This window comes from Pongo abelii, chromosome 11 (assembly GCF_028885655.2).
Source record: "Pongo abelii isolate AG06213 chromosome 11, NHGRI_mPonAbe1-v2.0_pri, whole genome shotgun sequence".
Classification (NCBI taxonomy): domain Eukaryota; kingdom Metazoa; phylum Chordata; class Mammalia; order Primates; family Hominidae; genus Pongo; species Pongo abelii.
In genome coordinates, this window is record NC_071996.2 from 125,894,326 (window position 1) to 125,921,942 (window position 27,617).

Sequence of the window (27,617 nt, forward strand, 5' to 3'; positions counted from 1 at the left end):
TGCTGGCAAATTGGGCATTCAGCAGTGGCCGTAGACAGGTCAGCCTTGGTGAGTGGAAGTCCATGTTCCTGGGCCCGTGCGTAACCTCCATCCCTGCTACCATGGCCACTTTGTTCATGGGCCCATTGGGTGATGACAGGGGTGGCTGGGGAAAGAGGCTGGGTGGTGTCCACAAAATGGGTCATCCTAGCCACTTGATTATTAAAATCCTCCTCTGCTGAGGCCACCCATTGGTGAGCACTCACATGGGATACAAATGTCTTCACAATTTTTGGCCACTCAGAGAGGTCCATCCACATACCTCTTCCCCAAATGTCTTTGTCACCAATTTTCCAATCCTGCTTCTTTCAGGTCTGTGACCATCCAGCCAAACCATTGGCTACAGCCCATGAGTCAGTATATAATTGCACATCTGGCCACTTCTTCCTTGCAAAGTGCACAACCGGTGCACTTCTTGAAGTTCTCCCCACTGGGAAGATTTCCCTTCACCACTGTCCTTCAGGGATGTCCTAGAAAGCGGCTGTAGTGCTGCAGCTGTCCACTTTTAGAGGGTGCCTGCCTATCATGCAGAACCATCTGTGAACCAGGCCCTAGTCTTCTCTTCCTCTGTCAGCTGATCATAGGGAACTCCCCATGTGGCCGTCGGTGCAGGCTGGGGGAGAGAAGGTAAGGTGGCGGGAGTGGAGACCACGGGCATTTGAGCCATTTCCTCATGTAACTTACTTGTGCCTTCAGGACCTGCTCTAGCCCGATCACATATATACCACTTCCATTTGATGATGGAATGCTGCTGTGCACAACCCACTTTATGGCTAGATGGGTCAGAAAGCACCCAGTTCATGACAGGCAGTTCAGGTCTCATGGTGACTTGATAACCCATAGTCAAATCTTCAGTTTCCACCGAAGCCTAGTAACAGGCCAAGAGCTGTCTCTCAAAAGGAGAGTAGTTATCTGCAGAAGATGGTAGGGCCTTGCTCCAAAATCCTGGAGACTCCCACTGTGATTCACCTATGGGGGTCCTACCAAAGTCTCCAGATAGCATCCCTATCTGCCACTGACACCTCAAGCACCATTGGATCTGCTGGGTCATATGGCCCAAGTGGCAGAGCAGCTTGCACAGCAGCCTGGACCTATTGCAGAGCCTTCTTCTGTTCTGGACCCCACTCAAAACTGGCAGCTTTTTAGGTCACTCAATAAATGGGCTGGAGTAACACACCCAAATGAGGGATATGTTGCCTCCAAAATCCAAATAGGCCCACTAGGCATTGTGCCTCTTTCTTGATTGTAGGAGGGGCCAAATGCAGCAACTTATTCTTCACCTTAGAAGAAACATCTTGACAGGCCCCACACCACTGGACCCCTAGACATTTTACTGAGGTAAAAGTTCCCTGAGTTTTAGTTGGGTTTGTTTCCCATCCTCTGGCATGCAACTGTCTCACCAATAAGTCCAGTGTGTTTGCTAGTTCTTGCTCACTGGATCCAATCAGCATAATGTCATCCATGTAATGGACCAGTGTGATATCTTGCAAAAGTGAAAAGCGATCAAAGTCTCCCCAAATAAGATTATGACACAAAGCCGGAGACTTGATATACCCCTGAGGGAGGAGAGTAAAGGTATGTTGCTGGCTTTGCCAGCTGAAGGCAAGTTGCTTCTGGTGGGCCTTATGGACAGGAATGGAGAAAAAGTCATTTGCCAAGTCAATGGTTGCATACCAGGTACCAGGAGATGTGTTAATTTGCTCAAGCAACGAAACCACGTCTGGTACAGCAACTGCAATTGCAGTCACCACTTGATTAATCTTACGATAACCCACTGTCATTCTCCAAGATCCATCTGTCTTCTGCACAGGCCAAAGGGGAGAGTTAAACGGGAATGTGGTGGGAATCTCCAACCCTGTGTCTTTCGAGTCCTTGATGGTGGCGCTAATCTCCGCAGTTCCTCCAGGGATGCGATATTGGTTTTGATTTACTATTTTTCTAGGTAGATGTAGCTTTAATGGTTTCCATTTGGCCTTTCCCACCATAATAGCCCTCACCCTACCAGTCAGGGAGCCAATGGGAGGGATTCTGCCAGCTGCTACATATGTCTATGCCAATTATGCATTCTGGCACTGGGGAAATAAACACAGGATGAGTACCCATGGTAAGTTGGACCTGAGCTAAAACTCTATTAATTACCTGACCTCCATAAGCCCCTACTTTAACTGGAGGACCACAGTGACATTTTGGGCCCCCTGAAATCAACGTCAGCTCAGAGCCAGCATCCAGTAGTCCCTGAAATGTCTGATCATTTCCCTTTCCCCAGTGCACAGTTACCCTGGTGAAAGGCCAGAGGTCTCCTTGGGGAAGGATGGGAGAAAGATTCACTGCATAAATTGTCAGTAATGTAATGGGGCCCTTCCTCAAGGGGACCTGGCCTCCCCTTTATTCAAGGGGTTCTGGGTCTGTAAACTGGCTCAAGTCTGGAAATTGATTAACAGTCCATGATTTTCTACTAAAAATACAAAAATTAGACAAGTGTGGTGGCATGCACCTGTAACCCCAGCTACTTGGGAGGCTGAGGCACGAGAATCACTTGAACCCGGGAGGCAGAGGTTGCAGTGAGCTGAGATCACACCATTGCACTCCAGCCTGGGCAACAGAGCAAAACTCTATCTCCAAAAAAAAAAAAAAAAAAAAAAAAAAAAAGGAAACAACCAAAACGTTCCTCAGGAGATAAATTGTTAAATCAACTGCAATACATCCATGTCATAGAATACTGCTCAGCAGTAAAAAGGAATGAACAATTGATACACATGACAACTTGGATGTATCTCACGGGCAATAACAAGCCAATTTCAAAAGATCAAGTTCTGTAGGATTCCATGTATATAACGTTCTTGAAATGGGAAAATTATAAAGATGATAAACAAATTAGTAGTTGCTAAGTGTAAGAAAGGAAGGATTGCTATAAAGGGGTAGTCTGAGGGAGATCTTTGTGGTGATGGAATGTTTTGTCTTGATTGCACAAGTCTGCACTTGATAAAATGGCTCTACACATGTGCCAAGGTCATATTCCTGGTCTTGCTGTTGGGTATAATTATGTAAGAAGGAGGCACTGGAAGGAAATGGTGAAGGGTATATGGGACAACTCTCTACTACCTTTGCAACTGCCTGTGAATCTATGATTATTTCAAAATAAAGTTAAAAAATCAATACTGCCTTATAAAAACTGGTTCTGCCATTTTTCTCACAACTTTTACTACAGGCATTATTTGTACTTTCTGCACAAGGAAATGTAGAATAGCATTTGGGAGAAGGTGGCTTCTGAGCCTGCCATGCTGCTGTTTCCAGAGCTTCAGGGCTTGGCTGTCAACCTTCTGCTCACTGACTGCTGCTATGTGCCAAGGAGAGCACAGAGAAGTGTTTGAGTGTCAGAAAAGCACATTTGTCCTTAATTTTATTTTGACAGACTTGTTTTATAGCCTTGTGTTTTGTGTGTTTTTGTTTTTGTTTTTTCTGAGACAGAATCTCACTCTGTTGCCCAGGCTGGAGTGCAGGGTGCAACCTCAGCTCACTACAACCTCTGCCTCCTGGGTTCAAGTGATTCTCCTGCCTTAGCCTCCCGAGTAGCTGGGACTCCAGGCGCCCGCCACCACACCCAGCTAATTTTTGTATTTTTAGGAGAGATAGGGTTTCACCATATTGGTCAGGCTGGTCTCAAACTCCTGACCTTGTGATCTGCCCGCCTCAGCCTCCCAAAGTGCTGGGATTACAGGCATGAGCCACCACACCCGGCTGTTTTTTGTGTTTTAAAATACTGTTTTTTAACATTTTGTTAAGCTACTTTAAACTGGTGTCGCAAGTAGATCAACTTTGCACATTAGGACGACTTCAGTCTCTGTTCCAGTTGTCTTTTTTTCCTCCTCAGTCTACAAACATACTTCAAGTCATTAATCTTTCTTCACCCACCGCAGAACATCAGCTTTCAGCCTAGCAGCGCTGGAATCTGATACTCTCTGCTTCCTTTAACCATGGAACATCTTAAAAGAGCCATCTGAGATCTACACTCCCTTCTACTTTTTCATGCCTGCTGCATGGCTTTAGCTGGTATAGTGTGAACTAAAAGAAAATAAAACCAGGGAAGTGTATTCAGCATAAGAGATCATTTTTGAGGGTTACTTTGTCCATGTGTAATTTCATTGAGAGTAGCTGTCTAATTTTAAATGAAAAGTTTTAAAATAGTTAATTCTCTTCTGATGTACATAACAAGTAGATTCCTCTGTATTTAAGATTCCTCTGTATATAAGAGAATTCCTCTGTATTCTCAATGGTGAGGCCTGGGGCTTTGGCAGGGAGGCTGACTCATGGTTCAGTGGCTTCTTTCCCTGGACTCAAGGTCAACAATAGCCATTCCTCACGTGGTAGAGTCATTACATTCATTTAATAGTTAGATTTATGTTCTTCTCCCACAAGTAGTTTTCATCATCAGAAAGTATTTGTCAAATATCCAATTGCAAAAGGTTTGTTCAACTGTGTTCTGCAAAGGGAAAAATTTAATCACAATATCCAAAGGATATTATAAAAGTAATTAAAATTCCATATACTTCTAGACATGGAAACACATTCATGATCTATTGTTCAACCAGATAAAGTAGATTAAAAAGTAGAGTTTATAATATGAACTTTAAATGTACCCGTTTTAAAACTGTAAAGCATATATTTTAATATATTTTTTCGAAAGGATCTGGAGTGATGAACCAAATGTTCCCAGAGATTGTTCTTGGGCACAGAGGGTTTAAATGTCATTTTTATTTTCTTACTTGTAATTTTCTGTATACTCTGCATTGTTTACAATATGAAGGTAGGAATTTTATGTTTAGAAAAAATTAAATTATTTTCATTTTATAAAAAGATTCTGAGGACATTTTATACTTTTGAGGAATATTAGTTACTAAGATTATTACCATTGATCCATATTAGAACCTTAAATAAATTATCATTGACATCTTTTGTGATAAAGTGCCAAATATCAACTGTGTTGATTATGATACTTACCTTGAAGAAATATTTATTAAACTATGTGAAGTACTCCAATTGCTTTCTTAAACAAAACAAAATGATACCCCCATGTCTCTACAGGAAGACGCCACATGGAATTACAGTATATCTTTTCCTATTCTGTCCAAGCAACCACATGAAATGCTAAGAACTTAAAATACATAATGTTCTTTTGCACTAATGGGAATTTCTTAAAGCACTGAAAGATTTCAGCCTGAAAAATATATTTTCTTGGGCAAAAATATATTCTTAAAGAACTCAGGAACATCTTCAGAGAAGCAGATGTTGAATGCTATATCTCTTCTTCCCTTTGGTATATTTTTGGCATGTATCTTCTGTTGTTTCTTTAAAAGTTGCTTTTGAATATCTCTTTTATTATTGTAGGTCCTTGTTTTAGCTATTGACTCACTTGCAGGTAACATCTTGGGCATGCTTCGTGTTGGATCTTGGTTTCTCTTCATCTGGTGACAGTGGTTGAAGTAAAGGGATTTTTAAACTAGGATCAAATAACAATACTTAGTACTTATAGCAGACATAAAAATATTATCTGATAGACTTTTTATACTGGTGTGTTTTAAAAGTATCTTTTTATCTTCTCCCTTTTTTGGCTTTGTTGGGTGATGTTTTTCGTAAGTACAGAAAAACATTGAACAATTTAATTGTGTAATTCATCTTCAAGTCTGTGAATATTAGATACCAGTATCATAAAATTTGATTAATTATGCAAATATCCTTGAACATATAAAATACCTAGTCCCCCTAGGTGATTACTAAATGAGTTTCTTTTGGCTAAGAATCTAAAATGCTTTTTAAGAAACCAAAATGTAGTTTCTTTTTGCAACGGGTTTCTGTACTAGTATTTGAACTCTGAAGTATCTAATGGTTTTTGAATCACTCTAATATAATGGTGTAACATTGGAAAGATCTGTCTCAGGGGACCCTTAAATTTACCCTTCCTCAGAGCAGACAGTTTTATAGCCCTTAGTATTAAGATTCAGACGGCAAGCTCAGCAGGAGTCAATAGATCAGTCAGAGTGGAGCCTCGCTGAACAAACCTGAAGTCAGAACGATCAAATATTGAATCATGATATTATAGTAAGGAATGCCTCCGAAGTAATTGTCACATTTGCTTGTAGTGACCTTTATAAAATACCCATGCTTGAAAATGACATTTTTAATGTTTCCTCCTCTAAAAAACTGTCACAATCTTAAAATTGGAAACATTACCAGAATGGCCATTGTCTGGTGAACCAGAAGTGCTGCATCATGGATTGAAACCATTCTCGGCTTTGCCCTGTGAATCATATTTTTTTTAATTTCAGCTTTATTTTACTTACTTTCTAAAATTTAATTTAGATTCATGGAGTACATATGCAGAGTTGTTACATGGGTGTATTGCATGATGCTGAGGTCTGGGTGTCTAACGATCCCATCACCCAAGGTAGTGACCACAGTACCTGATGAGTCATTTTTCAACCCTTGTCCCTCTCCTTCCCTCCCCACTTATGAAATCCCCAGTGTCTATCGTTCCCATCCTTGGGTCTGTGTGTACCCAATGTTTAGCTCCCACATATAAGTGAGAACATGCAGTATTTGGGTTTCTTTAGCTTATTTTACTTTCGAAGAAAAGGATTTATGAGGGGCTACCATAGAGAAGAGGAATAATGACAATTTTCTTTCCTGTTGCTCTTCCCTCTGACATTTCTTCTCTCTGGTATTTTCTTTGCAGGTCTGTGTTGTGCCAAGAGTAGATATTGTTTGTTTTCCACTTGTTTGTTTTTTTTAACCATTGGTTTTGTGCTGTTGACTTAGGTTGTGTGCTACAGGGATCTTGGCTATAGTGAGCCCTTAAGGGCCTCACGTGGCCCCTCACAGAGGTCTGTGTGTTCCGTGTCTGTGCTGTATTTTGCAGGGGAGGGAGTGTAATAGGCTAAGATGGTGCTTGGCTTCTTACACATCTAAAACATGTCATGTAACCTCTGCTGTAACCTCTACCACCTTGGTTTCCTTATCTGTGAAATGGGGAGAAAGAATCACATATACCTCCTAGATTTCTGAGATGTAAATAAGATCATCTGTGGAAGTGCTGAAGACATGGTATTTGGTGTCAAGTCAGCCTTCAAAGGTTATTTTTACTATTGTCTCTACCATCCCACCATCACCAGCGCTGCTGTTGCTGCTACTACTACTAATGGCACTTCTATTATTTTAATCCAACAAGGTCTTTTCCAAGAAGAAATTCCTCTCTTGTTGTAGAGCATGGGTGATGGGAGACAAGGGACCTTAGGACCATACAGATGGTGCAGATGTACTTTCTTATGCCACTTCATAAGGGTAGACTCTAGTTTGAGCTAATCGTGTGCTTTAAATTGTTGCATTGCGGCATAGGGAAGCATTCAGCCGTATTGTTTTCCAGGATTTGCATGGTAGTGGTTTGGCAGTCCTTCCTTCTGGTGGTCTGTGGCACCCAATCATTTGCCATAAAAATGCTTATCCAGGTTCTGCTTCTTTTCATCTACACTTACTCAGTTGTGGAAATTTTTAAAGAGTTTCTTATTCTGAAATAACACTATTAATATTCAGCCAGTATCTATCAAGTGGATACAATGTGCCAGACTGTGAACCCTCTGGGGTGAATACGCCTGCTGGTCCCTGCTCTTGAAGAGCTCTCAGTGCATTGGTAAACAGGTGAGCAGGACATATGAGGGAAAAGGACAAATTCTTTCTCAAAGTTCATCTGAATGAGATCTCTTTTTCTCAGAGTCCTTGATTCCCCATAAGAAAACACCAAACCAAGAATTTTGAGTGCCGTTGCCTCCAAGACTCCTGATAGAAATGTTAAGAAGATTTGAAACTTATCAAGGATAGAACTAGGTGCAGCAGAAGGTCTCAGGCTTTAGAAAACAATACATTGCAGCTTTGGGGAAAAAAAAAGTCCTTGGAGTTTTTTTATTAGAGTATATGAAGTATGGATTCATGCATAAGACTAAAATATTATGTTAAGAGAATTTTAAGATGGGAAAATAAGTTGTGAGCATGGGTAATAAGATAAAGCTTTGAGTATGCAAGCATCCAGACTCCAATTAGTCCCTGGCCAGATCCCGACCCAGGAGACAATTAACTGTCCAGGGACCAGGAAGAGAGGGTCCTTTAGAGGTCCTTGACTCTGAGAAAAGTTATGAGAATAAGGCCACTTCTGTGGAGCCCCCATGGGTAACGATCATCCTGTGTAAGGTGAAGATAGTAACTAATTGCTGCTGCTGCTGGAACCTGGCCTTGCTGAACTTGGTGGACCTCCTTGAACCTCAGAGCAGGGGGTCACAAACCAGGACTTGTTGGACCAAACATTGACCACTGACATACTTTGTTCACACATGGCGTTACTAGTGGAGCCTTTCTAAACTTTCTGCCTTCTGTTCTTTGAGACAATGGGAGCTGTAGCAGCATTGGCTTGCATTGCTCCATAACCATAACAGGTTGCTTTCCAGTTCCAGTTGCTTCCTTGCACCATAGCAACTCCCTCAGTCCCCAGGGCTCCCTTTTGTCCCACACCTGCAGTTGCTTTGCTGACTCACACCACTTGCTTGACCCACGTAGGCATTTGAATTCACTACTCCTGGCCTAGGAAATTCCAGGGAGAAGGAGAATAGCCATGGTTCCTGAGGGAGAAGGACTGTGCTACCCTTGGGACTAGGATGCCCCTGTCTAATGCTCCCTGATGTAGTGGGCAGTCCCCAGAGGAGAGGCTCAGAATCACTTTGGAACGATTAGACCATACAGAGCTGTGGCTCTCGATGGGAGGATGTGTGGAAAAGGCTGATGACCAGCAATTAGGTGTGAAGTCTTTTTATTCTGTGCCTGCTCTGTAGACCCCGAAGCCTTAGATGTCCTCTCCTCTGAAACCTCCCAATGCCAGGCTTAGATGGATCTACTATCTGCCTCATCATCTGGCTACCATCCCAGGAGCTTCCTGCTTGGCCTAGGCTGATGAGAAAGGCTACAGTGGGCTTTGCAGAATGTAAAGGGTTCAGATTGTCAGAAGAATTGGAGAGAACATGCCAGAAGGGCGGAACTACAGAGCAAAGAACCAGAAGTGGGATTAAATGTGCCATGTGGAAGGAACATTTGGGGACTGACAAGAGCAGAGGAATGAGTGGAAATAAAGTTACAGGTCTACTCAATCTGCCCTTGAATGCTAGGTGAACACTCCGGGGGCTTATACCTAGAGAAACCAGTCATTGTTAATTTTAAATCAGGGGGTAGCCTGAAGAGTGTTGATGATGAGGGAGCTGAGTATGGTATAGGTTGAAATAGTGAGAGATAAGAGGTGGAGGAGCCATTGGGAGGTGGAGGAGCCATTGGAAGGTGGTGACATCAGTCACCTTGGATTTCTTGGATGCTGGTAATGGCAGGAGAGTGGAGAGACAGGGATGAGTCAGAGACACCAAACACAAAACAAACAAACAGCCCAAGAAAACCTTTTTTCTTATTGCACAAGCAGTATGTTTTTAATGTAGGAACTATAAATAGTCAAAAGTTTTAAATGGAACAGTCAATCCGAGTACCCAGAACCCTGAGGGTTACTTGTTGTTGCTATCTGGGGGAATAGCTTTCTAGATAATGTTTTCTATGCATGGGTTATATCCATCTTTAATAAAAATATGGTTTTCCAGCTTAATTGTCTAATGTATAAGTCCATCTTTAGCTTTGTTCCACATCAATAAACATTCATGTACAAAACTTTAGTCACTATTTCATTGGCTGTTCATTATTCATCATGATTTATCTCTGCCAGCCAATCAAGATCCTTTCCATTTTTGGCTAATGTAAACAGTGGAATAAATATTTAATGTGGCTATCCTTATTGATTTGATTGAGCTATTTTGAACAGATTGACAGGACTCAAAGATGGTTGCCTTCTTTGTCCTTCATATCCAATGATAACTCAACATTTAGAGCCTGAAGGATTTGGGGCATGATGGTAATGTTACTGAAATAAATGAGAAAACATGGAAAAAAGAAGGATTAAGTTGTAAAGGAAGTCTGTAAACTCAGTAGTAAAGAAATTTTTGCTGCTATAGGTGACAGTAATCCCTGTTAATAGTTGCTTGAAATTTTTATTTTTTTCTCATAGAGCAAGAGGTTAGAGGCTGGTGAATACTGACATTTGTTCAGCTGCTCCACAATATCATCAGACTCAAGCTGCCTCTTTCTTTATGCTCCTCCATGTTTTGCCTGTTGGCTTGTTGCCTCATATGCTAAGATAGCTGCTGTTGCTTCTGACATCAGAACCATGTTCCAGCTAGGAACAAGGTGGAGTAGTGATGGCTGCCTGTATCCTTTTTATAAAGAAAACAAAAGCATATCCAGAAGATCTTGCCCCTGACCCACCCACCTCCCTACTTCTCACTGACAGGACTGACTGTCATGGCCACCCCTAATTGCAAAGGAGGTTGGGAAAGAAGGAAGTTGAATTGCCAGACTGACTTGCACTATTGCCTGAGGTTTGGCCTGAGTTTGAGTTCTGCTAACAAGCCACAAGAAAGTGGGTAGTGTCCGGTAAGCAATTAATAGTGTCTGTGTGTTATGCTTTGAGAAATTGAGTTCCTGGGCATTCATGAGGTTTTGTTGTGGGCAGTAAAGAACCCCTGATATCTGGGCTGAGGATCCATAATAAAAGAGAAAATTAGAGTGATTGTTGCAGAACCATAGAGGGAACAGAGGTTGACTAATCAGACACATAAAAGTTAAATAACAGATTGTTCCATTTGAAGGAGAAAACCCTATGAGAAGTGAGAAGAACTATGCTTTACTACATTTTATATAGATGGTTTCATTTAATTCATGTAATTTTCCTACTGAGAACCTAGTCATTCTACAAATATTTATTGAGTGTTTACTATATGCCAGCCACTGAGCTAGGCACTGGGAATACAGTGGTGAGTAAAACAGGCAAAGCCTCTTCAATGCTGAGCTCACAGGTTAGTGAAGGAGGTAAAAAAAAATAACCAGAGAGGCACATAACAAATAATGTCATGTAGAAATAAGCACAGCAAGAAAACTTTTAGCTAAACAAGGGGATAGAGAGAGCAAGAGAGGTGTATCTCCAACACCACAAAGCAATTTCTCTTGTCACCATTTTATTGCCAAGGATGCCGAGGCAGGCCAGCCAGAATCCCAAGTGACCAGGTGGTATTTGGCAGAACCTCGCTTATGATCTAGATTGGACTCTGATGCACATGCTTGGGAATATGTCATGCAGCTGGGAATTGGGGAAACATTTAGTGTCTGCATCTAAGTGGAAAGCTGGAGTCTCTCATGGGACTCGGTGAAAAGAATTCAAGCTCTGTACCATAAAGCTCTTTGGAGTTTTATCTTTGCTCTATATCAGGAACACTCAGTGCATGATTTTTACCATGACTTCTTGGTCTCTGCTAGCCAAGTGTGATTGTTCAAACAAAAGGACTGTACCCCACCATGCCATGAACCATGTGGGACATACCAGCACCTGCTTTGTGTGCAAGCTGGAGGGATGGTTGAAAAGAGCACAGGCTCTGGAGTCCGACTGATTGGGTTTGCACACTTACTCTCCCACTTGTTGGTGCATAAACATGGGCAAGTTAGCCTCTATGGGACTGAGTTTCCCCACCCGAAGAGCTTCTACTGTGTTGTAGAAGAGAGCATGTGAGATAAGGCAGATAATGGGAGCACAGGAAATGCTTAATAAACGCTGTGTTGTTTTTGTTGGTAGCGTTTAGAAACTCTTTGCATTATTTTTTGTTATGCTCACATTGCAGAGCTAGCCTCAGAAAGACATGCTTTTCCATGCAGAAATCTCAAATTCACAAGTTTATAAATTGTGAACAGCCTGGTGACATGATAAGGCACTGTGTTCCCCTGATGGCATATTTCTGAAGCACAGCATGCTCAAAATTTTATCTTCCCATGTTACATGCTTTTGCAGACAGCACAATATGGAACCAGTCAGGCTCCTAATTATGACAGCAGCCCAGAGCCAGAATCCAGTCATCCAGTTGACAAAGGACTTGGTACAGAGAATGGTGACCAGCTGTTCCCCATCTCCAGTGAGCAGCGAGTAAGAGGAAATGGGTTTAAGCTGCATGAAGGATTTGGGTTATTTATGGCAGAATTTCCTCACCGTGAAGGTTGCTCAATGTTAGGACTAGATTACAGAGAGAGGTGTAGAATTCCCTTCTGTGGAGATTCTGAAAACATGTTCTTGTTTGCGAGATGACTACAGATGCTGCCTTCCCACTGCGTTCTGTCTTGTCTCTCTCCCTTTCTACCCATCTGGTCCTTGAAACCAAATGAACCTTCTCTAAGACATTGAGGGTGGGGCTGCTATGTGGAGAAGGAAAAAGGGCTCACAGTTAACTGGTCAGAACATCATCCACTTTTTGACATTTTGATTGCAGGCTTTGGCATTTTGGGTGAGGACGCACAAACACAAATTCACTTAGTTAACCTAGGACTGAAAAGCCCACCTGGGCCAGGTGAAAAACAAAAATGGTCAGATTTACAACTTTGATGAACTTGGAGAACATGTGCCCCATCCTAAGGATGCAGACTTTACTCAGGTCAGCCAATTTTTTTTTTTTTTTTCTGAGACGGAGTCTCGCTCTGTCACCCAGGCTGGAGTGCAGTGGTGCGATCTCAACTCACTGCAACTTCTGCCTCCCAAGTTCAAGCGATTCTCCTGCCTCAGCCTCCCAAGTAGCTGGGACTATAGGCACCCGCTACCACGCCCGGCTAATTTTTTGTATTTCTAGTAGAGATGGGGTTTCACCATGTTAGCCAATTCTTATCATAAGGACTGTGGGAATGCACACTGCTGCCAAGCTGATTTTCAAGAGCAGTATGAAATCTGGGGAGTTTTAAAATTCTGGCAACTAATTTTCTAAAAGCCAGTTATGTGTGTACCAAGGGGAATGTAGATCTGTGGGTCATAATTCCATGTGCAGGGTGCTTGTTTGTGACTTCTGATCTGTGAGGTCACCTTGGTCCATTGGCCCTGCTAGCAAGTATGGGAATGAGCATCTCTCCAAGTTCAGACACGTGTTTGAGGTGGCAGAATTTGTCTTTTAAAATGGAAAACCTCTATATTTATATTTATGAGCTGAACCTTAAGAAATTGACATTTTTGTGTATCAACAATAATCAAATATTGTCAATTCCATGTGCTTCAATCTAAAAGGAATCATCCACTTAAGAGAAACTAGAATATGAAGTATAGACTGTGTTCTGTCCTGCAGCATCAAACATTTCTGCCTCCTCTGAGACGAAGAAAGCACTCATTCACTGTTCCAGCACCCCACGTTATTTACTAGCAGACCATGCCTGGCAGATGGAGGTGACATCAGCCATTGCCTGAGTAACATCCATCTTCTCATTTGCACCAAGCAGCTTAAAGAGTCTGCCCTTCCTGGGACTAATGGCTTTAACATTGTTGAAGCTCCTTTTAGCAGCAGCATAGCCATTTGTGGAAATTTTCCAAATAATCATCTTTCTCTTCTTTTATCTTTCCTTCTATCCATTAGTTATAGGCTATCATTTTCTACAGATATCGTTAGTTTCTATAGATATCATTGCAGAACTCAACTGGACATAGCTGAGGATGAAACAATTGTTATCCTCAGGTAGGTGGACAGACTCCACCTCCAAAAGCAGTAAGATGGGTTTCATCCAGGATCCGCAACTTCAGTGATTCAGGTGTGAATTGGATTGCTTACTGATGGTGCATTCTCTTAAACAAAAAAGTGCATTGAGAGAGACACAGCTGGCAGACGACCTAATGGGAACCTGGAGGGGAGGTTCTACCTCGGATGCCACATCTTCCCTGCCACTCCCAGACCAAATCCTGGGGTTTGAAAAGGGGGTTGGTACCAAACCTTTGCCATGTTTGAGAGAAAGACAGGAGTAGAGCCTCACTTTTCTCACTGGCTTTCCCATGCATCCTAGGACTCAAACTCTGATGAAAGCATTTCTTTAGTTCCAAGAGCTCTCTGGATGAAATAGGGTAACGGGTTTCTTTTTATTTTCTTCATCTTTTTTAACTATTTAATGTTTACTTCATATTGATTTATAAACAACAACCTCTTTGTGAATTTCCTTCATAATGTAGAAAATTTATTTTGACCAAATGCATAATGCATTTTTATTGTCTTAACTGGAATTCCAACATTCCCTTCCCCCATTTCTTTGCTTTTAATGAAAAGTAGCAAATGAATAAAAACCATACAAAAAGAGAAAAAAAAACTGCAATCAGAGACTTAACCAAACAAAACTCCCCACTAAAACCAAACTTTCCAGAAACAATTTTCAAAGTTCCTATGAAATCAATCATCTGGAGGGATATTTTGAAGGGAAAAAAGTGCTCTGTAAAATGATTAGCTTAGTTTCTTCATGTGACCTAAAAAAGGGCAGGTAGATGTAATCTACTTCTCACCCCATTGATGGTGAATACTTTGAAAGTCATATTAATCATTTAGAAAGTATGTGACCACACATGAGACACTCCAGCTGCCTCTTTGTCTGGTCTCATAAGTGTGCACAGAATTATTTTGATGTGCCCAAGGCACCTAAACCCTACACGCTCTGTGTGGCTGACTGAGAAACTGCAGAGCAGATGTCTGAAGGGCTGATGTGCTCAGCCCTGGGCTGTGTCGTGAGGCACAGCCATCTCCAGCTAGCCTTGCTTTTATCCGACACTTACTAGACTTTCCCACTGACCACAGGTTCCCCGCAGCTTTGTGCCTCGGTTTGTAGATTGATGGCAATGCAAGGGGACTAAAAGTAAAGGAAGATAAATATCAAACTCTTAATCAAAGGAAGGAAGAAAAGGGAAAAGATTTATAAATTCAAAAATATTTTTTCATGTTTGCTGAGCATGGTAGCAGAGATACATGGAAACTCATGGCCTAGCAGTTGTGTAATGCTGATGGGTGGAGTAATCATCAGTATTATTATCAACAAGAACTTTTATTTACTCAGCACTTTCTGTATGTCAGGCACTGTCTAAATGCTTCTCATGCATCGATGCATTTAATTTTCACAGCTCTGTAAAATAAGTACAGTTGACTCTTGAGCAACATGGATTTGAACTGTTTGGGATCACTAATAACAGATTTTCTTTTTTTTCACATCAATTTGTACTTTTATTTCTTATTCTTGAGGTTAGATTCTAAACCCTAAAGATATCCAAACTGTATTAGATTTACTTATCTATAGCCAGAGACAGCTTCTATCATGTTGTCCTTAGCAGCCAAGGTTATTAAAATGTCTTTTCTCCAGGAAGATCCAATAGGAAAAAAGAAAGAAACCTCTCTGATTAGGCTTCAACCATACCCCACCCTCCATCAAATTGACTGGATAGGCATAATGGAAACCAGAACATGTGGTTTCCAAAAAAGAAAAATCCTATGAGGGAGGGGAGGAGGGGAGAGGAAGGATTCAGCCAGTGCCTAGAGTCAAATTGAGTAATATCAATTTCACTCTCCTTCACACATCTTCAGGTTGTATGTTCGTGGAGTAGTTTAGGAATAAATCCATGGTTTGTGGAGTACTAAAATACCTAGTTGTCTGCTTTATTACATTATGGCTTTCCCCAGCAGTTTCCAAGGCAAACTGGCAGGAGAATTTGGCTGGAACTACATGCAGGACTGCAGAGATTCCTCTCCACAGTTATAGAAGGAACTGTTCCAGGCCTGACTGTTCCAGAACTGGGTGCACCAGGTCTGAGTGTTCCAGGAGTGGTTGCTCCAGGACTGGATGTTCAGGCTGTGGTTGCTCCGGCTTGAATTGCTCCAGGTCTGGTTGCTCCAAATTGGAAGGTTTCCATTCGTGTTCACCAGGCATTCCTGGTGGTAGGAGGAGCAGAGGGGTAGGTAGGTGCTGAGGCCTGAGTCACACCATTGCTATTCTGTGGCCAGTTGTTTTTCTGCCACCTCTTAGATTTCATTCTCTGGTTCTGCAACCAGGTCTTCACCTGTTTGTAGCTAAGGTTCAGGATATTGGAAAGTTCTTGCATCTGTTGAAGGCTGAGGTATTTCTGTCTCTGAAATCTATCATTGAGTACACACAGCTGGGTGGAAGAGAACACAGTTCTGGTCTTCTGTTTCTTGACTGGGACCTTGTCTTCCTTCTTTTGTGGCGCTATTCTCTGCAGCAGTGGGTTGTTTGCCTTTGGGACTGGTGGGAGAATCAGGACTGTCCTGAATACGCAGATCCATGGAGGAAGGAAGAGGAGAGACAGTCTCAGTGTGAGGCATCTCAGCGGGAGACATTTGCAAGGATGGATAGTTTTCTTCAGGCCCACAAATGACAGGTTATAGGTGAAGATTCTTTACAATTGGATGCTTTGAAGCAAGGCAGGTTTGGGGACAAGCTGGATCCACACTCATGTTATTACTGGGGAAGAGAAGGAAAAAATTTAAGAGCTGGACTGGAAAAAAGGCTAAGGCAGCATTAAGACTTTTCTGGAAGATCTTAGAGAAATATGACCTCCAGAAGTGAAAGTATCAAGAAGTTGGGATGAAGCGAGTCACCTCCACAACAACAGGAGGCAACCAGCTCAGTCCAGCAAAATGTCAATGACAGATTTTCTTCCACCTCTGCCACCCCTAAGACAGCAAAACCAACCCCTCCTCTTCCTCCTTCTCCTCAGCCTACTCAACATGAAGACAAGGAAAAAAAAAATGTGATGATTTACTTTCACTTAATCAGTATTAAATATATTTTCCTTATGATTTACTTAATAACATTTTCTTTTCTCTAGATTACTTTATTATAAGAATACAGTATATAATGCATAGAACATATAAAATATGTGTTGATTGACTGTTTATGTTATAAGTAAGGCTTCCAGTTAACAGTAGGCTATTAGTAGTAAAGCTTTTAGGGAACCAAAAGTTATATGCAGATTTTTGACTACACAGGGGTCAGCACCCCTAACCCGTGCATTGTTCAAAGGTCAACTGTATTTTATGTTGTATAGTTGAGGAAACTGAGGCACAGCAAGATTAACTCACTTGTCCAGGGCCGCACAGCTAGTGAATAGTAAAGCAAGGATTGAAACCCAGGTTTTTAACAATGGTACTGACCTGCCTCTTTTGATAAGCATGCTAGAGAACATTTGGTTTATTTCCAAAAGTGTAGATGCATTTTGTAATCTTTTTCTTTTGTTAACAAATACCATTTAATTTTCCTCTCTAGCAAGGAGGTCCTTTTGAATCCTTCAAAAATTGAAATATTTTTATTTCATGATTTTTTTTTGCCAATACAAATGAGAAAATTTTCTCTCGAACCTGCCAGCATCTGAAGATAAAGAGAGGAGAACCTGGTGGTTTTTATCTTTCTCAAAAAGATAACGGAAAATATGACTCAGGTGGCTCTTGAGAGATGCTGTTCCCATTGCTGATGTTCAGTGTTTTATATCTGCTGCCTGGATATGACTTTGGAGAAAAGCATGCAAGGTGAAGTGTGCTTACAACTCTCTGCCAAGGTGAAAACCTCAATACTATAATAGGAGAGCTTGGATGAGGAAGGAGTGAGTTCAGAGATAACTTGACTCTATCTTGTGATAAATTCTGAAGTGGTCTATTATGAAAGTCCCTTTCAGACCATGGGTCAAAGTAGATTTTCCTTAATGTGAACCACAGTGATTTCACAGATACAGTGTAATGGAGAACTAGAAACACACATAGACTTGTTCCTGGATAGCTGAGCTTCTTAGACTTGACAAGGAGGCTTCTGCTTGACTAGCTGAAAACTCAGGCAAGTGTGAGCCTCATTCCCTTCTCTGAAAATGAGGAAATTGGACCAAACAGTGGAGCTGTTAAAAAAAAAAAAAAGCCAATTTGAACCTCACTCCAGATCTAGTAAATCAGGCTCCTGGAGTAGAGTCCAGGTGTGTGTATTTTTCAAAGCTCCTTGGGTGTCATTAAGAACCCGTAGATGGCTACTTTCTAACCAGAATGTGTGCTAATGGTGTGCTCCACTTTTATTTCTCTGTCTCTTCAGACAACAAGCATTTGTTGAATGCTTACTGCGTGGTGGGCAGAACAACAGCCATTGTGTTGATGCCAGGAATTCTGCAGGAACAAGGTGCTCAGGGTCCTTGCCTTCAAGGAGCTTGAAGTTTAGTTTAGATGAAAAAAACAGGTACAAAAGTAAGAGAATTAGGCTGGGCATGGTGGCATACATCTGTAATCCCAGCTACTTGGGAGGCCGAGGCGGGAGGATTGCTTGACCCCAAGAGTTCAAGACCAGCCTGGACAACATAGTGAGACCCCCACTACTCCAATCTCTTTTTAAAAAAAAAAAGTTTAAGAGAATTTCAGATAAGCTACAAGCTATGAAGAAGATAGAACTGGGTTATGATGTGGAGCCGGGGAGGTGAGGGCTAGAGAAGGCATCTCTGAACGGAGACGTATGGGGGAGATAGAATCTCAGAGATGCGAAGGAGCCAACCAGGAGGAGAGTGTGCTTAGGACAAAGCTCAGGAGGCTGAAATGTGCAAGACATGCTTGAGTAAGAGGCAGTAAGCAAAGGCCAGAGTGGCTGGAACATAAAAAAGGAGCGGCAGGGAGGTAGGAGAGAGGAGCAGAGGTCAGACCTCAGTCCTTGACCATGGCTGTGCATTGGGACTTTATTCTGAGTGTGATTAGGAGCCATTGGAGGATGGAGATTGTTTGTTTTCAGAAATGAAAACCCTTTCGTTTGATTTTCTTGATTTTCATTTGAGTAAGACCATTTGGGCTGCTCTATACGATACCTGACAAGGTGGTTATAAAATTATTACTTGATATTTGACTAATTAGGCTTTATTTTCTTAACTTGGGATATAACTCACATACCATGAGGTTTACTCTTCTAAAATGTAAAACTCGGCTAGGTGCAGTGGTTCATGCCTGTAATTCCAACGCTTTGGGAGCCCAGGAGTTTGATGCTTCAGTGAGCTAATGATTGAACCACTGTGCTCCAGCCTGGGCAACAGAGTGAGACCCTGTTTCTACAAAAATTTTTTAAAATTAAAAAATATTCCCCGGGTGTGGTGACATGTGTCTGTAGTCCCAGCAACTTGGGAGGCTAAGGTGGGAGGATCGCTTGAGCCCAGGAGTTTGAGGCTATGGTGAGCCATGACTGTGCCACTACACTCCAGTCTGGGCGATAGAGCAAGACCCTGTCTCTAAAATAAATAAATAAATGTACAACTCAGAGGTTTTTAGTATATTCTCAAAGCTGTGCAACCATCACTATTATCTGCTTTTAGAATTTAAGAATAAATTGCTTTAATTTGCAAAAAATTTGATGGTATAGGAAATCGTAGTACTGATCCTGGAGTAAATAAAAGAAAGCTTGACTGGGATGATGCAGAAAACACTCAGACTCTCCCATTCCACACATCTAATGGAAATTTTGTGTGATGATGGACATGTTCTGTATTGCACTGTCCATACTGGGAGCCACCAGCCTCACGTGGCTGTTGAGCACTTGAAATGCAACTGGTACTATTGAGGAACTGGATGTTTTATTTTGTTAAATTTAAGTAGCCACATATGGATACCGTATTGAATAGCACAGCTCTGTGGCAGCTTACAAATTCACAGTCTTATCTGAGATCATTTTCCCCGTCTCTCCTACCTCCCCAGTGTCTAAAATGATTGAAATGTTGAAGCATATTTATCGTATTTATACCTAATCCTCAGTACAAAGAAAAAGCTGGAGAGTTCCCACAAGGAATCTAGATGACAAGAGGCATAAAGGATGGATGGCAGATTCTAAGCATCTTCTGGGGTAGAATAGGATCTGAGTGGGAGCTAACCCGGTTGTCAACACATGGGTGACATCTGTATGCTCATGGAAGGCAAAGGCAAGTGATGACCTCAGCCCCAGCTTCACGACTCACGACGAATAAAAATAATTCCCAAAGCAGAATATTTTAAGAGGGCAATAAAGTAAGGTTATCTCTTCTGCTCCACTTGTGGGTTGCATGTGACAACAGTAACAAAATCACCCTTTCTAGGATTATGTCCCTGAACTATTTGTTAAGAAGTTTCAAAGCGCCATGAAAGACTGTAAACTCTCGTGGTTAAACTCATTAAGCCCTACCCTCCCCAAGTTCCATTTAAGCTGTTTCTGTTATTTAAAAAAAAAGAAAAAAAACTCCAGAGCCTTGCATTTTTGTCTAAAGGATTTGCTTTTCCATCCTTCATAAGCAGAAAAGTAGCCCAGGAGGAGCCTTAAACTTTATTAATATTGTAAAATATTCAGTGGTTTTTTTATTGTTCATTTCCTGTTTTATTATTTTTTTAACTACCATGTTTTGCAAATATGAGGCATACATGAAGGTAAACAAGTTTAAGATGTTTCTTGTCTTAAAACTTCCTATATTATTTTGGAGCCAAAATAAATTCTTGGTATTTATTATGTATGATGTTATGAAAAGATGAGATGGCCTTTAATGTGTAAGGCCTATGCATTAATATTTGCCTATAAAATATGGCATGTTCCAGAGAAGACCAGAAATACTCTCTTTTTACCTGACAGATGTAGAAGGAAAAAAGCAATCAGCGACCTCTAAAATTACAAGCTTTTAAGGTAAACACACAAATGTAGACTGAGATTCCATAGGTCAAAATATTTAAACGTTATTTGTTAAACTAACAAACCATTAAATATAATGTTTTGGCCTCCTGTCTTCACGTCTGTGTCTTCATGTGACCTGGAAAGTTAGGTTCAAATTTAGAATTCTCGGCCTAGAGATTTACACTAAAAAGTAGCAAAGTAAGGGAGGCAGCCTGTCTACTGTCTAGGACTACAGAAGGGCTCTGTCTGGGTCTATGTTCCCGCATGAACAGCCATCCTCAGCCAGGCCTCCAGTCTAGGGTAGTGCACGTCTGTGCCGTCCTCCACCCCAGGGAGGGTAGACCTGGGGCAGAGACATGTGCAGGCCTGGGATGCAGGCTCAGGCATTTGGGTAGGAAATGCTGGGATTGCCAATGAATGATCTAGAGAATTGAGCATCTTCTCTTGCTTCATAGGGAAGGACATGGCTGGAGCAGGGTCAGAGCAGGGGGCCTAAATCAGAAAGTCCAGGATATGAACCCCAGTTACCTGGTTCTAGGAGCCAATGACCATTGAGTGCCTCTTTGTGTTTTTTGTTTTGTTTTTGTTTTTGTTTGCGACGGGGTCTTGCTGTGTGACTCAGCCCAGAGTGCAATGGAGAGATCATGGCCCACTACAGCCTCGACCTCCCACTTAAGTGATCCTCCTACCTCAGCCTCCCAATTAGCTGGAACTACAGGCAAGTGCCTCCATGACTAGCTATTTTTTTTTTATTTTTTTATTTTTTGTAGAGATGGAGAGTCACTGTGTTGGCCAGGCTGGTCTCAAACTTCTGGGTTCAAGTGATCCTCCTGCCACATCCTCCCAAAGTGTTGGGATTACAGGTGTGAGCCACCGTGCCTGGCCCAGTGCCTCTACTGAAAGAAACTCTGCTCCTTAACATTCCCCTGATAACATTTCACCAAGCCAGGACAGCAGAGCAGTCACTTATTAGAGAGCTAAAATGTCCTATATTGTTTTAGAGCAAAAATAAGTTACTGATATTTATTATGTATGAAGTTATGAAAAGATGAGATGGCCTTTAATGCATCCTTAAGATCTGGCTCTACAGGTGGTCTCTTTTACAGTCAGAAGTTTTCAGTTTGCTATTTCCAAGGCTTCTGAGTGCTTTTAAATTTTTTCAAGTTTTAATGAAATACAGTTCACATGCCATGCAATTTACCTATGTTGTTCTTAGTATATTCGCAATTTAGTATATTCTGACCATCACCACAATCAATTTTAGAATATTTTCATCACCCCAAAAAGAAACCCATGCTCATCAGCAAGCATTCCCGTTTTCCTCACCTCACCCCCAGCCCAGCACAAGCACTAATTGACTTTGTCTCTCTAGTTTGCCTCTTCCTCACTGAGGGCTTTCGTACTTTTAAAGTGGTTTCCCTATACATGTGTACATATTAAGTAGGCCCAGATAGAATAGCAAAATCTCAAAACATCCAGATATTTTGTTTTCTCAATAGATGTAGGTTAGTGCTTCTCAAACTTTAATGTGCAAGAGAATCACTCTGGGAACCTGGTTAAAATTCCCACTGATTCTGGGGGTCTTGGGTAGGGCCTGAAATTCTGAATTTCTCTCAAGGAGTGCTGCTGCTTGTCTAAAAGACACACTTTTTTTTCTTTCTTTCTTTTTTTTTTTTTTTTCAAGACAGGGTCTCACTGTGACTCCTAGGCTGGAGTGCAGTGGCACAATCTTGGCTCACTGCAGCCTCCGCATCCCAGGCTTAAGTGATCCTCCCACCCCAGCCTCCCAAGTAGCTAAGACTACAGGCACATGCCACCACGCCCGGCTACTTTTTATATTTTTTGTAGGGACAACAGGGTTTTACCATGTTGGCCAGGCTGGTCTCAAACTCCTGATCAAATGATCAAACTCAATGATCAAATGATCAAATGATCAAACTCAAATGATCTGCCTGCCTCGGCCTCCCAAAGTGCTGAGATTATAGGCATGAGCCACCACACCCAGCATGGAAGCCACATTTTAAAGAACAAGGAAGGACACAGGATGCTGAAGTCATTATTTTAACTAAAGCAGCCTCCATTTCAGACAATGAACTGGTTTAGTATGGCAGGGCCCCATTATAGCATAGAAAGCATGAGGGGAGTGGTGTGCATGCATGCATGTGTGTGTGTGTCTGAGAGAGAGAGAGAGAGAGACAGAGACGGACAGTGGGCGGAGGCTCCGTGAACATGGACCTTTGTCTACCATTCTGAAATGAGGGCTGTGAGGACTTTGTACATTTCTTTTCTCCCTTCTGGCCTTCAACTCCATGCTCTTCCTGATTCACCATCCTCCTTGTAAAGCTGAGATACTGCAGGTTGTTCAACTTTGGTTCCCTTCTTTATCAAGACTGCAAAGCCATGTTCCCCTGACCATCGCTGATGCACCAGGGTCATTGGTTCTGGTCACACAGCACTTTCTGGAAACTGCATTCTTGTGAAAAGAAATGAGAACCACATTTCCCACACTTTAATATTTTTGACAACTCTGTTTCCTTGGGCATAGGAACCACAGTCCCTGTTTACAGAGCAGGAACCTGAAGCGCGTGGCCCTTGGTGACGGGGCTCAGTCAAAACCCAGGGCCTCCGGGTTTGCTCAGGGTGGGCATTGCACAGCCTGTGGCATTCAGTTGCCATCCACAGAAGAAGGACTCACTTTCTCTGGGTTTTATCACATTGTTTTTATTCCTGTGGTTTCTTGCTAAATAACTGTATCATCAGATCCCACATGGCAGCGCCAAGGCCAAACATGGAAACCAAGCTTTATTCATCTTCCAGGATGGGCCACGAGACTCCCTGAGTGCCCAGCTGTTATTTCAGATGTGAGGTGGGAGCACGGGGAGGCTCCGGTGGGGCTGCTGGGCTGTGGATGGCAGAGGCTGGGTTGTGTATAAAACCCCTGAGAACACGACATAAGCAGTTGAGCTTCATGGCAACATGTCTGTGACTTCTTCTTAAGATACATTTGAATCTGAAAAACAATGCAAAATTACTTAGAAAAGACAAGAATGTGAATCCACTGGTGACCGTTTACAGCAGCACATCTCTGATTATGGCACCTCTTGGCTCCAGCACTTTCAAAGGCTCCCTATTACCCAAGTGCTAAACCCAGCGTCCTCCAGGGCTCTCCTCTCTGGCTTTGGCCTCCACTTCTAGCTCTGCTGCCTACAACTCCCTTTATAAATCCCTCACACCCCGGCTACTCTGTTGTGGACCATGTACTGTTTCAGGAACACAGTGCCTCGCAGCTTCCATGCCTCTCCTCTTGCTGTTCCTTTCTGCCGGAATGTCCCTCTTTCCCTTCTCTGTTAAAATTTGAGTCTTCCTTCCAGGGTGAATTCCTTTCCTCTCCCTTCATGATGCCTTTTTAAAAAATCTCTTTAAATTAATTAAGAGATGGGATCTCACTCTGTTGCCCAGGCTGGAGTGCAGTGGCATGATAATAGCTCACTGCAGCCCTGAACCCCTGGGCTCAAGAACTCCTTCCGCCTTCCAAAGACCTGGGATTATAGTCATGAGCCACCACATTCGGCTGTTTTTTGAATCTTTTTACCGTCTTTCTCTCCTCTGTGTTCTACTCCAACTGGACTTTCTTTTGACATTGTCTTGTGATTTACATTGCTAATAGAAATGCAAATACAATGACCATTTATTGACGCGTGCTGTGTGCCTGATGGGGTAGCATGTGATTTACATAAGTGACTCCATTTCCCCTTCCAAATGCCTTAGTAAAGAAGCTGGTGTTGTACCCACTGCAAGGTGAAGTTATAAGTTCAGACTTCCCCAGAGTTACCTAGCAGGTCCGGCATTGGTCCCAAGGCTGGTGATGACACCCAGACCCTCTTAGGCAGCAGTCCCCAGCCCTTTTGGCATCAGAGACCAGTTTCATGGAAGACAATTTTCCCATGGACTGGGCAGGTGGGGGGATGGTTTTAGGATGATTCAAGCACGTTGCCTTTATTGTGCACTTTATTTCTATTATTATTACATTGTAATATATTAATATAATGAAATAATTATACAACTCACCATAATGTAGAATCAGTGGGAGCCCTGAGCTTGTTTTCCTGCAACTAGATGGTCCGATCTAAGGGTGATGGGAGACAGTGACAGATCATCAGGCATTAGATTCTCATAAGAAGTGCACAGCCTAGATCCCTCGCATGTGCAGTTCACAATAGGGTTCGTGCTCCTATGAGAATCTAACGGGGCCACTGATCTGACAGGGCTTGGAGCGCAAGTGGTAATGCTCGCTCACCCTCCACGCATCTCCTGCTGGTTCCTAATGGAACCAGTCCATGGCCCAGGGGTTGGGGACCTGCTCTTAGATTCTGTTCATATTCATTTATGTCAATCACAGCTGGCTGGAGCCAACAAAGGAAGTCTCCAGCTTGTGTACAAACGCCTGTGACTTCCAAATTATAGAGGACTTGGCTTTACCGGTGTGAGATGGGTTAGAGGACTGTCCCTCTGCCTCAGCACAGTGACCTTCATGAGTCATGCCTGTCCCCAGGTCATTCTTTATTTCTTCAGCAGTGTATCTCTGAGCTGTGGTCCTTGAGAGGCCTTAAAGGGTAAGCTTGAAGCTTTTGCAAAACATAGCAGAGAGATCTTGGGTCTTCAGGAAAATAACACAAGCAAACATCGTAAGCCCAAGAAATTCAAGCAGGTGGTGGCGGGGAACATGGTCAACACAGATGCTTATTTGGTCAGGTTAAGGAATGAGCAGGGTAGAGAGAGGTCCATGGGAATGGGGTCTCCATGCACCCCAGCAGAAGTGAGTAGGGAGCTAGAAAGGCTCTTGGGTGACAAGACTCATGTTAGAGCAAAAGTGAGCAGGGAGTAAGCAGGGAGTTAGAAGACCCTTGGGTGACAAGACTCATGCTCATGTCAACACTGGTCAGCTGGTGGGCTTGTTTGCTGTAGGATTCAGCTGTTGGATCTGCTGTGAGAATGGGTGGATGAGGAAGTGAAACGCAGCAAAACTGGATCTAGACAGGTAAAAAGCTAAGCTCAGCCAAAAGAATGGTCCGAAATAATATTTAGGGACCTAGAGAAATGCTCACAATGTAATAATGCTTTAAAATTTAAGATTTTCGATCTTAATCGCAATCACAATTTCGTTAAGATGCATACCACCACCTGCACTCACGATTACGCACAGTAAAGAGACCAGGAGGAATGTTCCAGAGGATTGTCTGAGGGGTGGGACAATGGCAGTTTTCATTTTATTTTTATATAGTTTTTTATATTTTTATATAGTTTTATATTTGAACTTCCATGATGTTCTCAAGTAAAATGTGTTAATCAGAAAAAAAAAATTGATAATCAGATAATCAGAAAAACAAACAAACAAAAATACTCAGAGCACAAAGCAAGCAGGGTCGGAGGCAGTCTGGGTGGGAAGGACCATTGTTCCCACCCAGCATGGTTTTCTTCTTAATGTTCTTTCATGTGTGTGCACCCAACTTCAAAGCTTTTCCTGAGTTTATTTTTGTGATGAATGGCTTTAAACTTCCTCAGCGACAGCCTCCCATTGGGGAACTACAGTTTGAAAATGTGACAGAAATTGATGGAGCTTCTCAAGAATTTCTGCTCTAGGCAAGACTTTAAGAGGAGCGTGGAGACAACAAGACTCTCTTGGCAAAATGTCCTCCCTCTTCCATTCTGTCCCCACTTAGTCTATTCCATCCCTGACTGATCACAGATATCCACTACCACATATCCACAGTCACCCCAGGAACTGGGAAGGATCAAGAAAGGAAAATCCTTCCCAAGCACTGTCTTTACCATCTTGGATTCCTTTAGAGCTCTGAAAAGCAAAGGGCTGGATTTAAGAAATGGGGAAGAGGCTGAGCACAGTAGCCTATAATCCCAGCATTTTGGGAGGCAGGAGGATTGCTTGAGGCCAGGAGTTCAAGAACATAGTAAGGCCCTGTCTCTACAAAATATTAAAAAAATATAGTTGATCATGGTGCCACAGAAGGGTGTCTTGAGAATTGAGCCCAGTCTGGGCTACAGAGTGAGACCCTGTCTCTATTTAGAAAAAAATGGAAGAAATGGGAGGGGTAGCATGAAGATACCGTTTTGCTTCAGCCTCCTTCTCCACGTACACATGCACCCGCTAACATGACTGTCCTGAAGGAAAATTCCAAGCTAAAAATTTTGTGGCCATTTAGCCCAAATAAACAAAGAGGGAAGTGGGAAAGCCCTTGTATGAAACCACCTTGACTTTGGTGACAAATTTGTCAGACTTCAGTTTTGTTTTTGTATGATTTACCTGTTTGCTTTTAAAATCTTGGTACATAAAAGATTATCACAGAAAAAACTTTATATGTGCCTGAATAACTTTCTTACATTTTTGGCAGTGCCTTTTAATGCTTCAGAAAATGTTTTTTGAAGGGAGGTAGGGATGGGTGAGGACATGCTGCCAAGTTAGAAGAGACTGAATCAACCCTCCCAAGTTCTGAATCCTGTACGTGTGTGTTGGGGTGAGGGGAAATTTCTGGATGAAAATGAGTAAACTGAAGTTTATAACACTCCTTCTCGAACATCATACAGCTCTTCCAAGTATCATTTCGATAAGTTAATATAAATGAATGAGAAACATCTGCCTGCCAAATCCCCCCGCACATACAAGGGCTTAACAATTAAATGGAAAAATGTTCGGTTCAATGTGTTTCAGGTTTTAGCGGATCCAAGATGTTTTGAAAAACTGTTAAGTTCTTAAGACGTTTTGATTATTTAAAGGGCAGCTGGCTCTCCCACCCTCTTTAAAAATGGCAGTGGTTATTTCTGTTCTTTGTATCGATGCCAATGTCTCTTATTGTCTGTGGAAGAAATTCTCTAGCAGAAGTTCACATTCCTGGTCTCTGAAATGATGACTGCAAATTTCTGTCCTATCCAGATACAGGCTCGCTTCTAACCCTCTC

At 42.2% G+C, this 27,617-nt stretch overlaps 1 protein-coding gene and 1 pseudogene across 1 annotated transcript in view; one reads left to right on the forward strand and one right to left on the reverse strand.

The window, feature by feature from the left end:
- Positions 1–27,617, forward strand: part of SGPP2 (sphingosine-1-phosphate phosphatase 2) — a 144,928-nt gene that overhangs the window by 12,321 nt on the left and 104,990 nt on the right. The gene's annotated exons all lie outside the window — the stretch shown is intronic.
- LOC100431453 (homeobox protein NANOG-like) lies at positions 15,559–16,460 on the reverse strand (annotated as a pseudogene).